The sequence below is a fragment of the Anticarsia gemmatalis genome, chromosome 21 (genome assembly GCF_050436995.1).
Source record: "Anticarsia gemmatalis isolate Benzon Research Colony breed Stoneville strain chromosome 21, ilAntGemm2 primary, whole genome shotgun sequence".
Classification (NCBI taxonomy): domain Eukaryota; kingdom Metazoa; phylum Arthropoda; class Insecta; order Lepidoptera; family Erebidae; genus Anticarsia; species Anticarsia gemmatalis.
The window spans coordinates 3,937,966-3,959,105 of record NC_134765.1 but is presented as its reverse complement, the minus strand read 5'-3'; the positions used below and the strand labels follow the sequence as shown (position 1 = coordinate 3,959,105).

Here is a 21,140-nt window from a genome sequence, read left to right as displayed (position 1 = left end):
TCTTAATGATTCTGTTTAAGTTAAAGAAACTCTATAGTTTTAACATTTTTTCATTCATAGACGCTCCAAAACGATGTCAGGTAAAACTTTGTATGGAGACTTGCCATTGTTCTTTTAGAAGCAGAGCGAAAAGAGAAATATGTGGATGAAGAGAAAAATATAGACAGTTGTTACTGGGAATTAGTTAATAGCCACTTTCTTAAGGCATCTGTTAGCCAATTGGGAAAGCATGGCTTTAAATATGCCAATGTAAAATAGACTTACTGGATTCATATTTATGCTTAGGTTCTGGTGCTAACAAAAATTTCGAAGATTGACATGGTAAAAGACTGCACCTACATAGTCTTTAATTGCTGTTTCAGTAACAAAACACCTTAATTAGTAATGTTTTTTTAGTTTCCCCAGACGTTTTATAAAAGATAGTTTTTCACTGATCAATAATTTCTCAAATCATTCAATCATACATCAAGTATCAAACCACCTCAAATCTTCTTCAATAAGATGCGTCAAGAGTCACGTAGCTCCGCGGCCGTCGCAGCACGTACACCAATCATCAAAACCAAGCCCGTGACCATATACCCGTCTCTTTCACAACCACATACATCTCCTATCACCTATCTCGCTCCAACACTGTCGATCCGCCGGGAAATCTTATAGTATCAAAATTAGTTGCTTTGACATCACTTTATAAGACGATGATAGATTTTCTTTGAGCTACGGAACACTGGGACCTGTAAACTAAGTTTATTTATAGAAAATCGTGATGGTTTTTTTTTAAGAAACAAATGTTTGTAATACATTGCTCTTTAAAGCTCGCTTCGTTGTATAGAATAGGTATTTTTTTTGTGTAAGCTAATAAGCTATGGGTAGTCTTTTCTACGAGTATGAAATTTGTAAGCAGAACAACCTTTACGTCTTATTGGTCTTAAAAATATCATAAAATGTATTTTCTTGGAAATGGTGGAAAACTGTCAATGGGGAATTTCGGGATGAAACTTAATTAGAGCTTATTTTTGTTGTGTCCCCTATCATTAGCAAGGACAGATAGACTTAGTATAGTATTGTTAATGTAATATTTTGTATTTTTACTTTAGTTTTCTTTTTGTTTCTTAGCAAGGATGGAGAGGCTTGAGGCGAGTTGTTTGAACAGTCTTGCTATTTTTATAGGACTTATCATTTAGCAACAAAACTATCGAGATCTCACATATTTTTTCTGAACTACAGATTGCTGTCTCTACATACATAAAACAGGTGGTAAATACTTTAAAATAATGTACTTTTAGAGGTTGTTGGTGTTGAATTAATTGTTATTCTTATATCGTAGAGATAACTATTGTACTTTGTGTCGTACGGGGACTGAATCTGTTCATTGTCACCTTATTCACTTTGTTTTAAGCATTGAGTATGACGTCATTGTGTACTACTGGAAAATGCAGGCCCACGTTGAACGTAATTTAAAGATTAAATTGAATTTTAACAGAAAGTCTTAAGAATTCGACTAGTAGGTACCTACTATCATTTATTTTTTTATTTATACTCATTATATATACCTTTTATTTAGATGTAGAAGATGCTAGTTTTAAAAATGAGTCAGTTCGCAATTTTTAAGATATTTTATAGGTATGATAAGGTATGTATGACACATACATTTCCACATAATAGGTATATTATGATATTTTCAATTACCAACAAACACTTCAGAAAATGTAGTTAGCCCCGTCTTAAAAACCCAGTATATACATTACTAAGCAAGTTTAGATAATTAGTCATTTGCAGGTGTAAGATTTCAGTGAGTAAATTAATAAATTAAAACACAAATACCTCTACTTACCTTAACAAGCATTATAATATAACTACTAAGTTATTTGAAACGTCCTCGCAGAGATTAAGTCGTGAATGACGCAATTATCATAGCGCTTGTTATGAATAGCTTATGAGCTCTCTTACAGGTGATTGTTCACACATGCGTGGAATATTATGAGTATTTGTCATTGATCGATTTGTATTTTTATGTAGTTATTTTTCCATTAGACGAAGTCATGGTTAGTTAAAAATGGTGAATGAAAAGTGACTGAAAATGTCAAGGAAAAGGATAAAATGATGATGTTGATGATGATGTTCGCTAAGGGACAAATTTTTAGATACACTTGTTCTATCCGCTAAAGAGCTTTTATTTTAGTCATAGTTCATTTATCTGTTGCACATGATTAGGTGGCGTTCTGTATTGTTAGATTTGTTGCGCTTTTCACTCCCACGTTTTAGCTACTTGCTTATAAGGCAGGTATTCTACCAAAAAGCTGCTTTTGTAGAGAACACTTGAAAAACCCCGATGTGAATTTAATCTGGAACCTTATGTTCAGTAGTCACACACATACTTTACATACGCATAGTACATAGATAGTAAATATTAATAGGGAAACGCGTGTGTATTTCATACACCTCTGCCTACATCTTAGGGTATAAAAGGAGTGATATTATGTATGTATGTATCTATTGAAATTATTACCTAAGTGTCAAATATTCTTTAAAGTATTTTGTTCTATTTTTATTCAAGAAATCACAGTATCAACTTTCCCTCATCGGAAAAGCCGTTACATCAAAACATCCAAAGCATCTTAAGGGCCCGTCAACGGCAGTCAATTCGATTCCGTTCAACGCACGAGTGCATCTGCACAACTAACTATATCGTTGTCCCTCTCTTACGTATACAGAACAGTGGAGAGAGAGCGAGAGGTCCGATTATGTGAAATATTTTAAACGTCTTGTTTTCGATGGCATTTTTCGTTTATTGGATTATTAGTTTTTTGTTCTGTTGATTATGATGTTGAAACTTAGATTATTTGGCTTGTAAAAACATCTTGAGCTCTATAAAGATTTTTATATGGTTACACCTTAATTTTGATTAAGATGCCACTTTATTTGATAAACACTCAAGATTGTGTCAAATTCCATACATTTGGTCTAGACGGGAAATTATTTGAATAAGACTATCTGTCAATGGAAATCTCTGAAATAAGTACACATGAATTACATAACCCTACAACACTTTTAGTTTGTATCAATAAAACATAGTGTGTTTCAAAATGTTTCAGATATTTAAAGATATTCAATACAATGTTGTTTAAGGTCAAATACAACTTAATTATGTGACATACAAAATTGTGTTTATGTACTGAATAAATAAATTCTTGAAAAACAAACCTTTTACATAATAAATACATTTCTAGCTGTCAAGAAAGTAATCACAAGTCCAAAGTTACGATATCATAAACACAATATGTAAAACAAACATAAACATACACTTTTATGTATATTTGTATGTTTATGTGAGGTAATCTAGAAAACTGCTCGATCGAGAATTACGAGTAGAATCCATTGGTACAAATGGTAGCCGTATTTTGTTGGTAATTGCTAATAACTTGAGAGTTTATCGGCTGGTTAGTCCTAAAATGTAGGAAAAAATGAGGATTGTTTGAAGGGATTTATATGGCACCAGATTATTCCAAGAATTCCTTTAGTTTTTTTTAAATTGTCAGTTTTAATAATCAGTGTACTTTGCAATGCAAAGTATGTGTGTAGGTGTTACCATTTTCAAGATAGGTGATGGGCGGGTGGTGTCACGTCCATCGTCTATGGTGTTTGATGCCGTCACTATCCACCCAGGCGGCATCACCCAAGGTAGGGCCCCCCTACAGGGGGCGAGCCGCGCATGGCGTGCGTCTTGCGGTACTAGCTTATTGCGGTTATCCCGGCGCACGTCTTTGCGGAAGCGGTTGGACACTCGTCAGGTTTTTAGTGGGCTCTACGGCGGACCACATACCCCGTTTGCGCAGTCCCAGTGCGACGGGGACCTAGCCGGTGGGTCGACTTACAGCGACCCCGATTGGTTTCCCTGACGAAAAAAAAAAAAAAAAAAAAAAAAAAAAAAGGTGTTACCATTTTCGCACATTTTATGGGAAATCCTTTGAAACTTCCACTTACTTCTAGCTTCAAATAAATTACCTACCATAAATGTTTTAGTACTAGTAGATTCCTAAATCATATAACACATATTTCTTTAAGTGCCGGTAAGTCTGTTTCGGTACTGATTACTATTCTATGTGTACGGTGTTAAAACACACACGCACTAATATTAATTGTTATTCCGACAATGTCTATTGTATACACAAACGTTAATAATCTTTTACTATCTTAAAGGGTATAACAGCTTCAAAAATATCCAGACAAACGACAAGACTTATGATTGCAATTCCTCTTCACATTTATACAAAGCTTTATACCGTACCAAGTGTACACGAATGAATGAACTGAAATCCTTTTGTAAAGAAAAATGGACTCAAGTCGTACCCTCGAATATTTCGTAGCTAAAAGGCCACGTATTCCGATTTTTCTGGTCAAATGCACCAACGCACCGACCGCGGCCGAACATCACCGATCTATCAACGACATTCGCGTTCCGAATGCGAAATGTGATCGAAATCACCAATCGCAGACGTCCATTTCAAACGGACTTAAGCCGATCGCGCGAATATTGAAATTCGAACGAATCACTTATGTTTTACGGATCCGATTCGTGGTTTCTAATTCTGATTGGAAATGCAAACTGTTTGTTTATTTTAGACCTAATTTGGTTTGCGATAGAGTTGGTTTTCGGCTGTTTTTCTCAAAGTAATACATGAACAGTTTACTGCAATTGTTTTAAGAATATAAACTATTTCCTGTTAAATGTCTCTTTCGCCATTGTTTGTGTGCTTCAACGATGATGTCATGTAGCGCTTTCAAGAGAATCGTAAATATTTGATATAAAACTTTTTTATGTTCGGTATTGTGTTTTTTATATTTCGTGAGTCATACGGAAGCCGATGTTGTTGAAAAACTTTGATTGGTGGCTTCCGTGATAGAATTATCAAGAATACCATGAATGGAAAAAATATACCTACCATTTTAGAAACTAAAATGCTACAAGCAACGTCCAAAAAAATGACATTGGGCATAGCTTATTAACAATTACAATAATCTATTATCGATTTAATATTTTTCATGTTCAGCCCACTGTATATAAATTTATTAAGGCTAAAAAAGATAAACAGAATAAAAAAAACCCAATAAGAAGTCACAAAGAAACAAAGTCACATGTAAATCACCTAAGACATTTCCCCTTAATATATGGCTTAACTTATCAAGAAGTAAACTCGAAAGCCATCAAGCATTTTGCATTCGAGATATGAAACCATAAATTTGTTTTAACAACCCTTCACTGCAGGTGGGTGAAAAATAATTTATTCAAATAAATCTCGCGAATTTTCCCAACACTCGGGGTCTAGGAGGCCCTGGGGTCTCGTTCCGCAATTCTTTTAACTGCACCGAAGAGGTTGACTTTTTTCTTCCAAATTAATGAAAATGCTAATAAAATGGTGGTGATGATGTTTTTAAGGAGTTTGAATGTTTTTCTTGGGGAGGAAGTTTGTTGGAAACGGTGCGAAGATATGTTTTTGGAAATGGTTTTTAAGTTGACTGTAACATGATTATAAAATTTCTATTGGTTTCTTGAATTATTACGAAATTCGCTTCCTATTGAACTTACGTATTATTAGGTACATGTATCAAATGTTAAGAAGGAACTAACAACATGCAAACGGGCTTTCTGGCATATTGTACATCAACGAAAACTTTGTCATCCTAAGTGATTGTTTCCATCAATAGTAGACCGGAATTAGGTAACGTGCCGTGTATGCCCACCTATATTGAAATAGGCTTACTTCCTAAAACATGGGACAAACATTAATAATAGCGAAACGTAGATGTATTTTCAGTACACCTTTGCCTACCTTCAGGTACAAAAGGCGTGAAGTTAAGATGTATATATTTCAAGTAAGTAAGTAAATTAAAATGAAATATTACAATCCTACTTAAATAGTCATATCATTACTACAGAAAGCGAAACCTCGTTAAGATCTCTGTGCAAAACGGAAGTAGAGGAAGTGTACACAAGTAAAGAGAGTCGTAAATAAAAAACGTGAGATAAAACATAACGCTATCTCAGTTATTTTAATTTCATTCGACATTAATCATAGCTGTGAAGTGTCGAGGCCATTTATAACATGGCGGGTACTTTTTAATTTGTAACGTTCTAAGGGTTCACTTGTAGATTGTAATACAGGGTGATGGGACTATTTGTGTTTTTATTTTTTCAAATATAATGTAAAATTATATAAGTATTGGTGACTTGTACGGGTTTTGTGACTATTATGAAGAGGGTATGTGTAGTGATAAATCTATGCATGATCTTAGGTTTTTAAGAGTAATGTTTTTACGCAAAATCTTCTTTAATTGGTGGTTAATTTGAATAATTATAGCTTACTTAATAAAGTAGACAATTACTTGAAAAAGTACCAGCTAATTTCAAACTTATATCTTACGAAATAGTTAACAATAAGCCATAGTTACGGTTTCAGTTCAATATGGCGACATAAAATATCGACTTACTGGTTCACAATATCACCTATATTTTTATTATCAAGTATCACAATCATTCACATATCCTTCAGCGTCTCCCGAAGGAGTTAACAAAGTTCTTTTAAACCAGTATATATTTTCAATAAGTCCAATAACATGTGTTGGTAGTGGAAGGTTGTAGTCCAAGGGAAATGTCCCTAAACAAATTGAGCACGACGATATTCTGAGCACGGACAAGACGCGACCTTTGAAAGAGTAATACGGGGTGAATGGGATAACTTACTATTTGAAACAAGTAAACAACATCTGAAATACGGGTGTGTGATTTGAGTATACCAATGCATTTGCAAATGTTAATACATACATAATTATTGGTATGTTAACTGTATATATTTTCAGGTTAATAAAGTTACTTACGAAATAATAAACAAACAAAATAATAAGAAAAAATCTACTACCAGTTATTCAGACTGAAAAATATCCAATTAAATACTATTCTTATTTGATATTTTCCAGTCTGAGTTACTTTTATTAACATTTAATGCGTTAATGACACAGATAAAAGAAATTACATCCATTAATCAATATTTTTAACATACAAATGTATTCGTGAGAAAACCTAAACTAACCATATTGAGAAACTTAGCTTAAAGACACCAACATAAGTTTATTTTGTACTTCACTTGTCCAGTTTGCCCATTGCACCCTTCCTATATAGGGTTGGATGAAAAACGACACAGTAGAAATTAAGTCCCGCCAGTGAAAAATGGTTCAGAACGTGGACAACGTTTAAGGGACAGTTACCGTAACATGGGGTCCCATAGACCCCAGGCTATTATAGAAGAGTAAACAAAGTTTAGGACACCATGACGTGGAAAAAGAATTGATGGAATATGTCGTGGAGATTTATATAAAATATTTACATAATTTTGATGGAGAGGACTTGATTTTTAACTATCTTTTTCATTAAATCAGTTTTATACAAGTATTTGTCTCACTAATAAACGTCGTGTAAGCTTTAATTATATTATTACTTATGCTGTGTTTTTTCTTTTCCATTCATTTACAGTTTCAAAATTGATTGAAAGTGACAAATAACTTTACAACTAAGCATAGCTTGCAAAACGTTTATTAGTTAGACAGTATAATAATAAATAAGTACATTATGTATTAAATGACATTTATTTAAAAGTGGTTTACAAAACAGATATTATAAGAAAATATGAATATGATATTTAAATCACCGCGGTTTGTGTAATAAATATTTAGGACCGTAATAACAACATTAAGAGTTACAAAAATGTAGGTAAAAATATGAAAAATAAATGTAGCGTTCTGCCTACGCGACTTATAGACGTATACGAAACGCAAACATCGCGGAAAAAAAATTCCCAATCAAAACATTAATAAAAAAAACACTCATAACCATATTTCTGCACGAATCTAAGATCTGGCATAAAACCTATTTGGCCAAAAAAAGTATTTTATAGTTAACAACATTTAGAGAAGACCTCGATGTTTATCTAAAGCAATTTGCGGTAATATATGACTTAATCTGAAGAGAACTAAACAAAGTTTATGGTTGTACAAAAAATATGATAAATCATATAACGGTTGCCGTTAATTTTGTCAGCAATTTGTTACTGTTTTGTCATTTGTGATTAATTTTGTTTTTGGGACTTTTTATTTTGTTTTAGTGTGAAATGGAAAGCATGCTTTTTGGAGTTAAGTTTTTGCTGAATATTTTGTATTGTTGAAGCAGAAAAGTAAAACGAGTATTGAGTTACAGTTTCCAAACTTTTTTGGTCGTCGTTTACGAAATGTAGATATTTTATTTTAAACTAGCTGACCCGCGCAACTTCGCTTGCGTCACATAAGAGAGAATGGGTCAGAATTTTCCATGTTTTTGTAACACTTTTTACTGTTACCTACTCTGCTCCTATTGGTCGTAGCGTGATGATATAAAATATGCTTTTTTTCACGAAAAATATTCTCAAAATTATTTATATCTCTTAGTATAACGAAAAAACAGTTGCCATGGCAACGGAATTTTGTTAATTCAATGTCATTATAATATTGATTTTTCGCGACTTCGTTGAATTTTCTGAATTTTCCCGGAAAATGCGTCATTTTTCCGGGGTAAAAAGTAGCCCATGTCCTTTCTCGGGTATCAAAATATCTCCATACCAAATTTCATGCAAATTGGTTCAGTAGTTTAGACGTGATTGAGTAGCAGACAGACAGACAGACAGACAGACAGACAGAGTTACTTTCGCATTTATAATATTAGTATGGATTACTTTTGTACAAGTACTTGGGTATGTATTTTAAAAATTTTGGACTGTCCAATAGCATTCCTGGAATATCTTCTGTAGTTAATTAGTACAACATACTAAAAGTTGTCCTTATTTTTTCATTTCGCATTCTTTTTTAATTAATGAAATATTTGTCTTTAAATGTTATCATCAATCTAAACATTTGTTTCTCTTAGATCATTCCAGAAACATCAAATCACGTTTGAACAAAAACAGCGACGAAATAAAATAAATTATATAAAACAAACCCGCGATTAAGCAATAAAATGGCTACTGTTGACACCAGGCCCTTCCCGGAACATATAAAATGTAGCAACGATTTGTTTATATCACATTAACAAGAAGGTCCTTTAATAAAGTAATAAAAATCCTAGAAGGGACCTCTAGGGGTATAATTTCGCTATTAATATTCAATTTTACCCCCAAAACTTCGCTGCCACTTCAAAGAAAAATCTAAGATGACGATCTAAAGCGGAGTATCTGCTTACGTAATTTCCGAGTAGGCGTTTGAAGGGTTACTCGAAATTGTTTGCTTGTGTGAGTGTGTTTTCTCTGTGTGCGTGTCGTAATTACATGACTGTTAACACTTAACCGCACGTGTTGCTCATGTATGTTCCAAACTTTTGAAATAAAAAGTTTTGTTGGATTCAGAAGTCGAAATATAATAGTAGCTAGAATGTTTTTCGTTTTTGTTTTATGTTTCAGATAAGAGAATTATTAGTCTGTAGGTGTAGTGTAGGCTTAAACGTCAAGATATATGGCTGATAATATTGTTTGTGAAACAAGATTAGTGTAGGCGTATATGTATCAAGAAATGCGTAGGTAAAGTAATGGGGCTTTAAAGTATTCACTCACGTTAATGAGTTCTTGCATCATATTTAGGACGTCAACTTAAAGTTCTGCATCATATTTCTTAAGAACAAAAACCTAAAGGTACTGGGCTTTACATTACAATAAAGTTCAGGTACTAACCGATATTATATTGTCCTTTGATATTAATGATAGTATCTGTAATTATTTAAACACGCATAAAACATTTTTACGAAAGGTTTTTTGCGCTTATTTCAAAATTATTAAGAATACAGCTCATTTTACTGCTTATAGTTATACTAGCTGACCCGCGCAACTTCGCTTGCGTCACATAAGAGAGAATGGTGAAATTTTTCCCCGTTTTTGTAACATTTTTTACTCGTACTCTGCTCCTATTAGTCGTAGCGTGATGATATATAGCCTATAACCTTCCTCGATAAATGGGCTATCTAACTGTGAAAGAATTTTTCAAATCGGATCAGTAGTTCCTGAGATTAGCGCGTTCAAACAAACAAACAAACAAACAAACAATCAAACAAACAAACAAACAAACAAACAAACAAACAAACAAACTCTTCAGCTTTATAATATTAGTATAGATTATATGTATATATCAACACTACTTCGTTAATAACGATCAATGAAACCAAAAATATGAACAGAAAGTCTTTCAAGCTTTCTACCCATTCATCTCACAATTCCACTAAACCATCATAACCATTTTTTCATCCATTTTCTTGTAACCCTCAACAAAAACACTAACATCTACACGCAGGTACACCTGAGAGTTTTGACAGTTGATTATCGAAGGATCGTGATGCGCGCGCGCAGATTTACGACGTCGTAAAACTCGTCAACTGCGGCGCTTGCCCACAATGGCTTGTTGACAAAACTTGAAAGCGCCCTTAAGTTAAACCCTTGGACGATGGGATAGTGGAGACACGGTTCAAAAAGCTGGTGTAGAAGTAGAAGAAACGAAGGTAAGTAATATTGTAATGAGTTTTGGTAGATATTGTGTGCCTACATTTTGATCTTCTAGGTGGCAATACAAGCTCTACTCAATAAATAACAGATAGACCGTGTGTTGCAATACTAGAATCAAACTGAAAACGGATAATGGGCCAAGACATGGTGGTTCTCAAACAATATTAAGATTAGTTTTTTTGTGAATTTCATAAATTAATTTATTAATTCAATAATTTATTATACATTGACATAATTATGTAGCACCAGCATGTACGTTAAAAGAAATATAACTTAATTGAAATTCGACCTAACAATAATATACCATGAAAAATACATTTATTTTTTCAATGTGCATTTCATTCATTTGAAATTGGCCTTATCCACACTACACCATTCCTTTTCTTCTTAACAACCATAAAGTTATGGCATGACCATAGACTTTTGTTCACCAACTCATAACTGCGTCATAGAAAAAACACCATATTGGTAACCCCCCATAATTTTGACACTTTATGGGATTTAGTGGTATGAGAACGGTAGCTATGGGCCCCATAATGACCACTGATAGAAATTTTCGAGATTTGTTTTAGATTTTTCAATAGAACACCGTTTCGGAATGAAGTAATAAAAATGAATTATTGTTTTTTTTCGTTTGTTTATTGATATTTAGATCTGAGATTGTGAAAATAAAATAGATTTTGTGTGTCACAGTTATTAACAAGTTATCTGTGAACTTGGAAATAATACCTACGTCCTACAGTAATGCCTATTTTTATACAAATTGTTAGTTGTAAGCCTTGGTTAGCACCTTGTTTACATAGAAATTAAAAAAAAACATATGTAAGTATTAAAATAGCGGAAGTATAAGACAAGCGGCGTTCTTTGACTACACCCACTCCTCCGGGTATAAGAGTGCTCAGAAAAATGATGATGATTGCAATAGCAACACAATTATTTTCCGCAACACGAAAGAGATATAAAAATGTAAAATATATCAGACATATGCTATCAACAATCATTACAAACGATTCACTTGACAATTGCCCTCATTTCCATAGCAAATGGCTTGTCCTGGCTATTTGCCATGGGGAAAAAATTATAAGTGGAGTCGATGAATATTATCCAAAATTTTAATGTAAATCTCTCAAAAATATTCCTTCAGTATTACAGACTTTTCTGATGAAGTATGAATTCGTGGAAATAATTTCGAACCGACTTTAAAAATTAAGGTAGTTCTCTATTTAAGAATGACAAAGGTATGTGTTATTTGCTTGCAATTATAAGTACAGTGGCCTAAAATGGAACAATTTTATAAAAATATATTTTTATTTGAGGAATAAAATTACAATACTTTTAAATATATACATAACTAGCTGACCCGCGCAACTTCGCTTGCGTCACATAAGAGAAAATGAATCAAAATTTTCCCCGTTTTTGTAACATTTTTTATTGCTGCTCTGCTCCTATTGGTCGTAGCGTGATGATATATAGCCTATAACCTTCCTCGGTAAATGAGCTATCTAACATTGAAAGAATTTTCCAAATCGGACCAGTAGTTCCTGAGATTAGCGCGTTCAAACAAACAAACTCTTCAGCTTTATAATATTAGTATAGATATCTGCCTTGTTAAAACCAAAGGTGAAGGCAGATCAGTATGGTGCACGCCCATTAGCAATACCATGTATCACGGAGCAAATTTTATACTTTTATTTGTCAGGTAATTAAAAATATAATATAATTATAATTATAGATAATCAAATGTAGATGTGTCTTTTCTAACGTTTCTATTTATGAAAACATAAATTCTAAAATAAAAACTCAATATTTTATAAAGTTTGACAACGAAGCGGTTATTTGTAAATACAAATATGTTATTCCATACAAATACATTTTATAATAGAAACTACGTGTTAACCTAGTTCTTACACAAGAATTATAATGTTCAAAGTTGTACCAAATAGTGTTTTAGAATATGTATGAAACAAAGTGCCAAAAATTATTTCATACATATCTAATTATTTCATACATTTTAAGTTATAAGTGTTTTGACGTGTGATTTTTTTACGTAGTGATTTAATTGTTGTGTTCCAATGTTACTACAAATAACAACTAGAAATTATCATTAGGATTTGAAGCTTTCTTGTAGTTCATTTTTTCAGCATAGTTTGTGACGTTGATATGTTGAATTTGTAGGATGTGCCTTTGTGATCTGACTACGTATAATATGTTTATAAGGCCTCAACGGCCATTCAAAAATCGCCATAGTGGACGGTATTTCACGTCCACAAGGCGGGGTATTGGTAAAGTTTTCAACTAGCAATAATCGCACCTCGGATAAACCTCATTGGTTACGATATTGCCTCTGCGCAAAGTTAAATTAAAATGCGCACGCGCAGACTATATATACTAGCGCTGTGCAAACTTTAATACCGCGATCTAACTCGATCCTTACGCCATCTAGTTACGTTTGGCGAGATACAAGAAAACATGTTTAGTAGGGGACGGGCGACACATGAAATTGCAACAAAAGCTTCCACATTTAAATAAATAAAAAGAGAAACGATGCAAATTTTGAATTCCGTGGCCCTATTGGTCGAGACTTGTCGGCCAAATTTCTCCGAACGTCAAAATTCGAATCGTAACGCGATCACGCACTCGGGGACCGTTACTGCACATTTCAAAAATAGAACATGCCGGCCATACTGAGTAGGTGGACAGTTGACAGTAGCGAATCATGATATGCTTATTAATCAGTCTATTTATTTTATATTGCATATAAAATATTCTGTAGACGCAGTCGGGGCGCATACATTCCTCAATAAAATGACTATAAAAAAACTAATGCTGCACTTGGTGGTTTTATTGCGGTTCTTGGTATACGTAAATGTAATTGTTAATTTTCATTTACTCGGAATATTCAAATAATCGAAAATACGTGAACGCAATAATTTATTATCAGGATATTGCACAATCAGTCTTGCTACATACGTAATATAGTTACATGTATTTACAGTTAAAGAAGTGGAATCGGAATTTGGATATTTATTAAATTTTACTATACTTTATCCCAATCAACGAATAAAATAAAATAAAAATACTATAAAGATATCCTTTTACACAATAACGCAATAAGAGTTGCATGCTTTTTCCACGAAAAAAATATGTATGAAATCAAGTTTCATACATATTTGACTAATTATTTCATACATCATTTTTACGGGAACATTTACTTCTTCAGTATTAAATCTTACACCTATTATAAACCCAATTTCTCAACAAGAAATATAAGACTTGGCGCGTCATATCGGTACAATATAAATGCAAAATAAGCCCTGTTCTCAATACAAAGCGAGTTTGAAACCTATTGAAAACCCGAACATACGCGCACTTATACAAAGTAACCCTCTTTTGGCATTTAGCTCCATTATAAATGCATTGTGATATATTTAGAAGTTTATTTTTAGGCGGAATAATTTGACTGTCATTGAGACTTGTGAAATAAAGTTCAGTAATAAAGGTGCTTTTAAAAATATCTTTCGCTATAGCTTTAAAAGTCGATTACACTTAAAATCGTAACAACTGTCTAGTAGCAATAATCAGTGATTATCAAAGCAGTTTAAATGTACAAACATGTAACCCTTCTTTACGTTGCGTAGTCGGGTAATGAGGAACGAAATGATAAAGCAATGTTAGCTATATTATTATACTTATTGCCTATTATTAAATTATGTATTTTAATTGGTAGTGTATGAAAAGAACACCTAAGAACACAGCTACAGTTACTGCAGTTTTCCAAAATGCTTTTGGGATTTCTTCAAAATCCGCCAACAATAAAACCATTACAAAATATAATAAAAACCATCTAATATTCGAATCGAATACTAAACGTTGTCGCGTTTATCAAGTCCCCTTGTTTTAAGACGGATATCATTCGACCATATTATCTTGACCCCCGAGATTACACACGTAGCTTAGATTTCCTTCTGATAGAAGAGAAAAGGGGGGTCTTGGTTCACTGGTGGTAGGATGGAACAATCATTTGTCAAGTCAGATGCCTCTGATAGAACGTCACTCGGTTGATGGACATAGATTTGTGTAATGGTGTCTATGAATATTTTTTGGCATAAATTGTTATGATTTCGCACTTGTATTTAGAGATGTATGTATGAAGAAAATAGTGTGAAATTGTATATTCTACAATTTGCAACAAATATCACCAGTAATATGTCAGTAAATTATTTAAAAACAAACTAGTAGGAATCCTATTTAGTTATTGAATAATTGGTATGAGAAATAGAGACGAAAACCAAGATTTTGAATAAGTTCCATAGAAATTTGCAAAATCAACAATTTTAAGATATGTTCTAGGGTGATTTTTATTTAGCTTAAAATATCTGGCAAAATATTACTTCAAATTGGATAATCTACAACACTCCCAAAAAAAGAAACAAGAAGAAACCGCAACTCCCAAAAGCATTGCACTGCATTACCATACTCGTAATCTACAGATAGACAAAATAAACCGAATGAAATATGTAAATTTTATTCTTAAGAAAAAAGCGAACAAATTTTTCTTCAAAAGGTGCGAAGTGGTTTCAAAAAAATCCCTGCAGAAATGAATATTTTAGGGTTCCCTTTGCGGTTGTATTTTTAATGTTTATTTATGTCCAATGGGGTTGATACGGGTTAATATTAATGATTTTGTAAGAGGGTGTTTCTTTAGGATTTTTCCGATAGGGACAATATCGGTAGTACATTTGTTTTTGTTAATTTTGACAGCAGTTTAATATGGTTTTGTGAAGGGGTGAATAAATAGCGCGGTACGATGATTTGATTTTGAACGATGCCAACGTTTTTTCTCACTTTTAGACTGTGGATTAGAGTACTAGTCAAATGAACTTTTGTTTGTCTCGCAATTCTTTGTACCAATTGCTTGCTTCTATATGTCGTCTCATTTTAAAATAAGTAAGTACTATAATTTTATATCACCTCTCATTTTTGGGTAAGAAAAGTGTCTATGTCTTCCTTTATTTTGTGTTACAACGTTTAAGTTTAAAATTTGGATAAAATCGTGCCAAAAAAATATTAAAGCCAACTAAGTAACTTCGAAGACCTTCAAGCCCTTAACCAATAAAACCTATTCAGTTATTCATTACATATTGTTACTCAACGACCTCAATAAAAATAGCTTTACATTACATAGCAACAGTCAGTAGTTTGTACTTATTGCCCAAGCAGTGGCAGGAAGCGGTAGTGGGTTCGGTGCTGAGTTGAATATATTATTTGATTGATGTCATGGCTGTCATCGTACATTATACGATGGTAAAGCCCGTGTTAGGGTGGACACGCAGTGCCATGACGGTTACCTTGAAAATAACTTTAGTAATTTGTTTTATTGATTGAGTACCTGATAGTAGACTTTATAGGCACCTAATTAGTATAAATTCTAGCCTCTTTTTGCGACACACAGTCAGACATTCAGTGTAACCGATGCTAAAACGTCTTTACGAAACAGTTAAAGTGTAGTTAACCATCGTATCTATAGAGCTTTTGGCCCAGACTTCAATAACTTCAAAATATCAAAAATGGACACATCAATAGTAAGATCATTAAAAATATAAAGTGTAAATAAACTACTTTATCTAACTGACTTACTGATAAGTGACTATGAAGACAAAGATATTTAGTCCGGTCAAATTAGACCAAAAAATCAGTAAACCCACGACAAATTCAGGGGAAGCTGAAAATTCTTAAAATTGTTTAAATTATAATTATAAACATTGTCTTAAAAGTCCCAACCGATCCCATGTAAGGAAAAATTTTTAGCGGGGTAATAAGGTCCAAAAAATGAGTATTTCGCGATTTCCTTGAAAACGGTAAGTTTTATCGCAAAATTACCCCAGACATAATTTGTAGATCAGGGAATTTCCTATAAAAAAGGTATCAATAATTTTTTCCCTAAAAGCCACCGCTTCTGAGATATAACGATGCAAAAAATTGCGAGCGTCATAATACACTCATACACTACTTCAACTTGCTTTTGCAATTATAATATTAAAAGAAGTTGAAATCGATGACATCATGGATGCTGATTTAATAATTAATTACATATACTCGTAAAAGATACACCCATTAGTTTCTCTTTAAAAAAGTTTCACAAACCTTCTTTTGAAAATTCCTTGATTGTGTTTCACATCCAAAGTCCGTATTCACATCCAGGTAGTGTAACAAGCACCTTAATTTATACAAATCTAAATATATCCAAGAGAAATGTTTGCAGAAAATTAATTGCGAATCTTATACGAATGTTAATTGTGGGGTTTTCTAACTGATTGATTAGACAAAATTACTTATTGAAAAGGTAAACTACCGCTAAATGTACCTCAGAAACCAGTTATGTTAATAAGGTAGATGTATAAAGATGCTTTTAGAAATGTTCGCTTCAATTACCAAGTAGGTATAATGTTCAATCACGTACTTTAATTAAATAAATTTTTGGATTGTCATTATTATTGCATAATATGTTTTAGCACTAAATTATACAATTTATACAATTTTTGATGGGGCATTGAATTTACGTTTTTCCAAACTCTAATTGAAATAGCGGTAAGTACCTAGAACAAATAATTTCTTTTTTAACTTACTTGAGTACTTGAGAACTTACATATTTTTAGTTATTGACGTGTTGTAAGTTTATTTTCTTTTCATAGTACTTAAAATCTTCGCTAAAGCCCTGTAAAGTGTAGACATACAAAGTATGTTGTGTCTGGCGACAGTTTCCCACAGCACACTTTTATCACCGACACTCACTGGCGCTGAATTATAATACGAACAAGTAGGACTCAGATTGTTTTGTACAAACAACGTGCAGATATTCACTCAGGTTTCTTTTGAGACACTGACTTGATGTAAAACAAATAAGAAATATATTATATTTAAATAATATTGGTTTATATTATTTAAATATAATATATTTATTTAAATATAATATTCGTGCATTAACAAAAAATGGTGTTCTCTTAAAATACATATTCTGTCTATGTTTTTTTATGAGTTTATCATCTTATAAATTCACATTTAAATCGGTTCAACCATTTAGCGCAAACGCAATCTATTTGCGTGACTGAATTCACATATACTGAGATATTTTAAGACAGAAATGCTGAGATTATCCCAATTTACCATAGTCACCTTATTAGATGCTCAAATTTTCTAGTAGGAAAATCATTCAAGTACTAATTCTCTGCAATTATAATACTAAATGATATAACGTCACCAAACATATCAAAATACAACTCAAAAAGGAAACCCAAATTGACAGAAGAAAACATCTGTAAACGGAAAACACAACATTCCTTACATCAACCCCTTGATTCTAAAGAAAAAGTTACAGCACTTAAGGGTCCTTTAAACCCCACAGACAATAAAAACGCTTGTCTATGCCTTAGACAATAAGGGACAACCGTAAAACAACCTACCAATTTATTTAGACCCGCGAACGGGGGCGTGTTTCCTCAATAACGTACGACGTCTGTTCAATGTCAGGGGTCGAGTTATTCTGGTTGGTTTTGAAGACAATACGGTAAGGTAATGGCTCTGAACAATGGTAGGGAGTTTAAAATCGTCATTACATGGGTTAAAGCTTTTTTATATAACGTCGCAAATACTTAGATGAACATATTTTTTGTTCCGCGAGGGTTGATACGGGTTGTTTTAAAGTTTTACCGACTTATGAGAATTGCTGTCTATCTCTTGTTTTGATATTTTAAACTTCCAAAGAGTTTGATTTGAGCAACAATACGACGATTTCAATGCTTACCTAATTCAATTTTAAAAAGAGTTAAAGGACTGATTTACACCCGATGACAAAATAATTTAAAAAATGTTCTCCTTTTTAAAGAAAAGGTCTTCTTATTAGGAAATTAGACAAATATGACAACACACGGTCATCATATTTCATTTTTTTGTTTTGAAATCTTTTACACCTCCATAAAGTTCTAAACCTATCTTTAAAGCTATTCAAGATCCTTCATCGCAAAATCCGTCAAGAAAAATAAACTTTTTTTTTAAATTGTACCACCCCTGCTCTGCATCAACATTAAGACGATCATCCAAACAGATTGGCAAACTAATAAAAATAATAAAGTAACCAATCCTTTTTTCTTTATGTCGCTAAGGGCGGGTACACACGGTCCCCCGAGTACCCACCTGCGTGTACACCGCCTTATTTATTGCGATCATTCTCTATGGCTCAATGGATGCAATTGACAATTTAAAATTGTTTTTATTTTGTTTAAATTGGGGTAAGAAAATAGGATAATTTGTCAAGACAAAATAGGATTAATAAAGTTTATTTTGTTAAAAAATACGTGTCTTATAGTAAAAAAAAATAGTTAAGATTATTTTCTGTGACATTATAAGTACGACACTTATTAACCGACTTAAAAAAATATGAATTTCTCAATGTGTTGTAACATAATTATATAAAAAACTAACAACAAACAATTCGACTGTACCTTAATATAATTAAATCAATCAAACCTATTTTATACAATTTTCATGTACCTATTCTAGTGCTCAAAATATTTTTTCGCCCATATTTATAAATAGAGGTCCTTAATAAAAGAGTCTCGACATTTATTCAAAACCCATTTATTGCAACCCCCTATTCAAAAGAATCTCTTTTTATCCAATTATAATGATAGAACATATTTTTTGTACGGACCTGTCATACGAAAATTTAAACTAATGGACTTTCCCCTCTCTTTAAAAATAACCGCTTAAATATGTGATAAATATGGACTTATTGTCTGATTGGAAAAAGAGCTTTTGAATAAGTTTTTTAAGTATTACATGAACTGCGAATGTTTTGTTTTATGATTTACCGAACATGGATTGACCTAACTTACCTAGTCTTATTTATTTGACTATTCAAAAAAGATACATTTGACTTGTGACAAGTAATTTAATTATGCTAAAAAATACTCACAAATCCCTTTTCTTGTATTGCTTCTATTTCATCTCTTAGGTACAGATGTTTTAATTTTGACTAATGGCACATGACAATAATTTTAAGTGTCCGTCGTGGTCCGAATTATTGGTACTGAACTTATACTTGTACAGGCTTTTATCGCCAATAGGAATGTTTAGCTCGGATCTAATAGCATACATAAGAGTGGCATTCGCTAGATTCTTCTGGAAGCTAAAACTATAAAATTTTCCCGAAAATAGACCAGAAACTATTTCGCAACTAACATTTTGAAGATGCGAAAGATATCTTTAAATATTTTTACTTGCCGCTATCACGATCTAAGCTCACAAACAAACACGGTGTTAAAATTCAAACGGCGCGCGACAGCCCTCGTTCGCTTTGAAGTTTCGCCGCGCGAGGTAATCCGTCTACGACGAGTGGATTAGGGCTGTCGCTATACGTATAATGTTGTAGGCACGTTGACTTTTAGATTATCGAGCACACGGGGAAGTGGCGGTGTGCTGATTTTGGATTGTGAATTTTGTTAACTCCCTGTTGCAAATATTATAAGGGCAAGTTATTTTTAGGATATGCTTAGATTCTTGGTAAACTAATAAAATATTTTCTTAATAAGAATATTTATTTTCTCGTTAAAGGACCTCTTGCTGTCTTTTTAAAACTGCACACCTCTCATCCTCAAAGGAATAACAGTCTCATAGACTATTTTTCAGGCGTGCTCTCCTTTTACCATCGGTGGTAGAGCTATTTACTACCATTTTGGTACCTTTGTTTAAAATTGATGTGAATGAAGCAAAGGAAGTTTGTAATGATAGTACCAATTGGCGTTTTCTGGTCTCTGCCTACTCCTATGGGAAGAAGGCGTAATTTTATGTATGTACATAAATTAGGTAATAAATAAAGACCTAAGTCCTGCAAAACATATTTTCTTTCTCAAAATTAACTAAGCAATTGATATGTCTGAAAACATACAAGTAAATAGAAATAGTAATTTATACGGTACCATAGACAAGAAAACAAATAAGAAAGTATTATCAATAACGCGAGACGCAGACAAATCGACATTCAGCCTTATCTCGTCTATAAATCAACCCGTACGTCTATGGACTCTATGGCTAATATGTAGGGTGCTATCGAATTAGAATAACAAATCACTGGCAAATAGGGGATCAAGTTACTTCACTCAATTTAGACCTTTGTTTGTGTTACACATATGGGTTTAGTAAGAGATAAAAATAGCATAGGTGTATTATTAGGAAATTTCAATTGATATGTAACATGTATTGATTTTCCACAATCAACAAAATTAATGAGAAAAACATAGATTGGCATACAAAGCTACTAGAAAATAATATGTATATCAAACTTTGGAAAATAGCTTCAACCGAAAATAATAGATTTATAAAAATCTTCTGAGTTCTTAGGGATCAATAACTTTTAGGTATTGTTTTTTTGTTTTTACTATATCTTATTTGCATAAATCTATTGTATTTCAATACTTTACCTAAATAATTTTTAAAAAAATCTTTCGAAAAGAATGTTACACTTTCTTGAGAAGCCAATTAAATTACAAGCAATACCTTCAAAAAGGCCAACATTCGTTG

General features: G+C 32.7%; 1 protein-coding gene and 1 non-coding gene across 7 annotated transcripts in view; both read right to left on the bottom strand.

The window, feature by feature from the left end:
* Nucleotides 1-21,140, bottom strand: part of trh (PAS domain-containing protein trachealess) — a 187,385-nt gene that overhangs the window by 75,570 nt on the left and 90,675 nt on the right. The gene's annotated exons all lie outside the window — the stretch shown is intronic.
* LOC142982448 (U4 spliceosomal RNA) lies at nt 12,783-12,921 on the bottom strand. Its single transcript, XR_012960000.1, has one exon. It is a non-coding gene; the product is annotated as a U4 spliceosomal RNA (small nuclear RNA).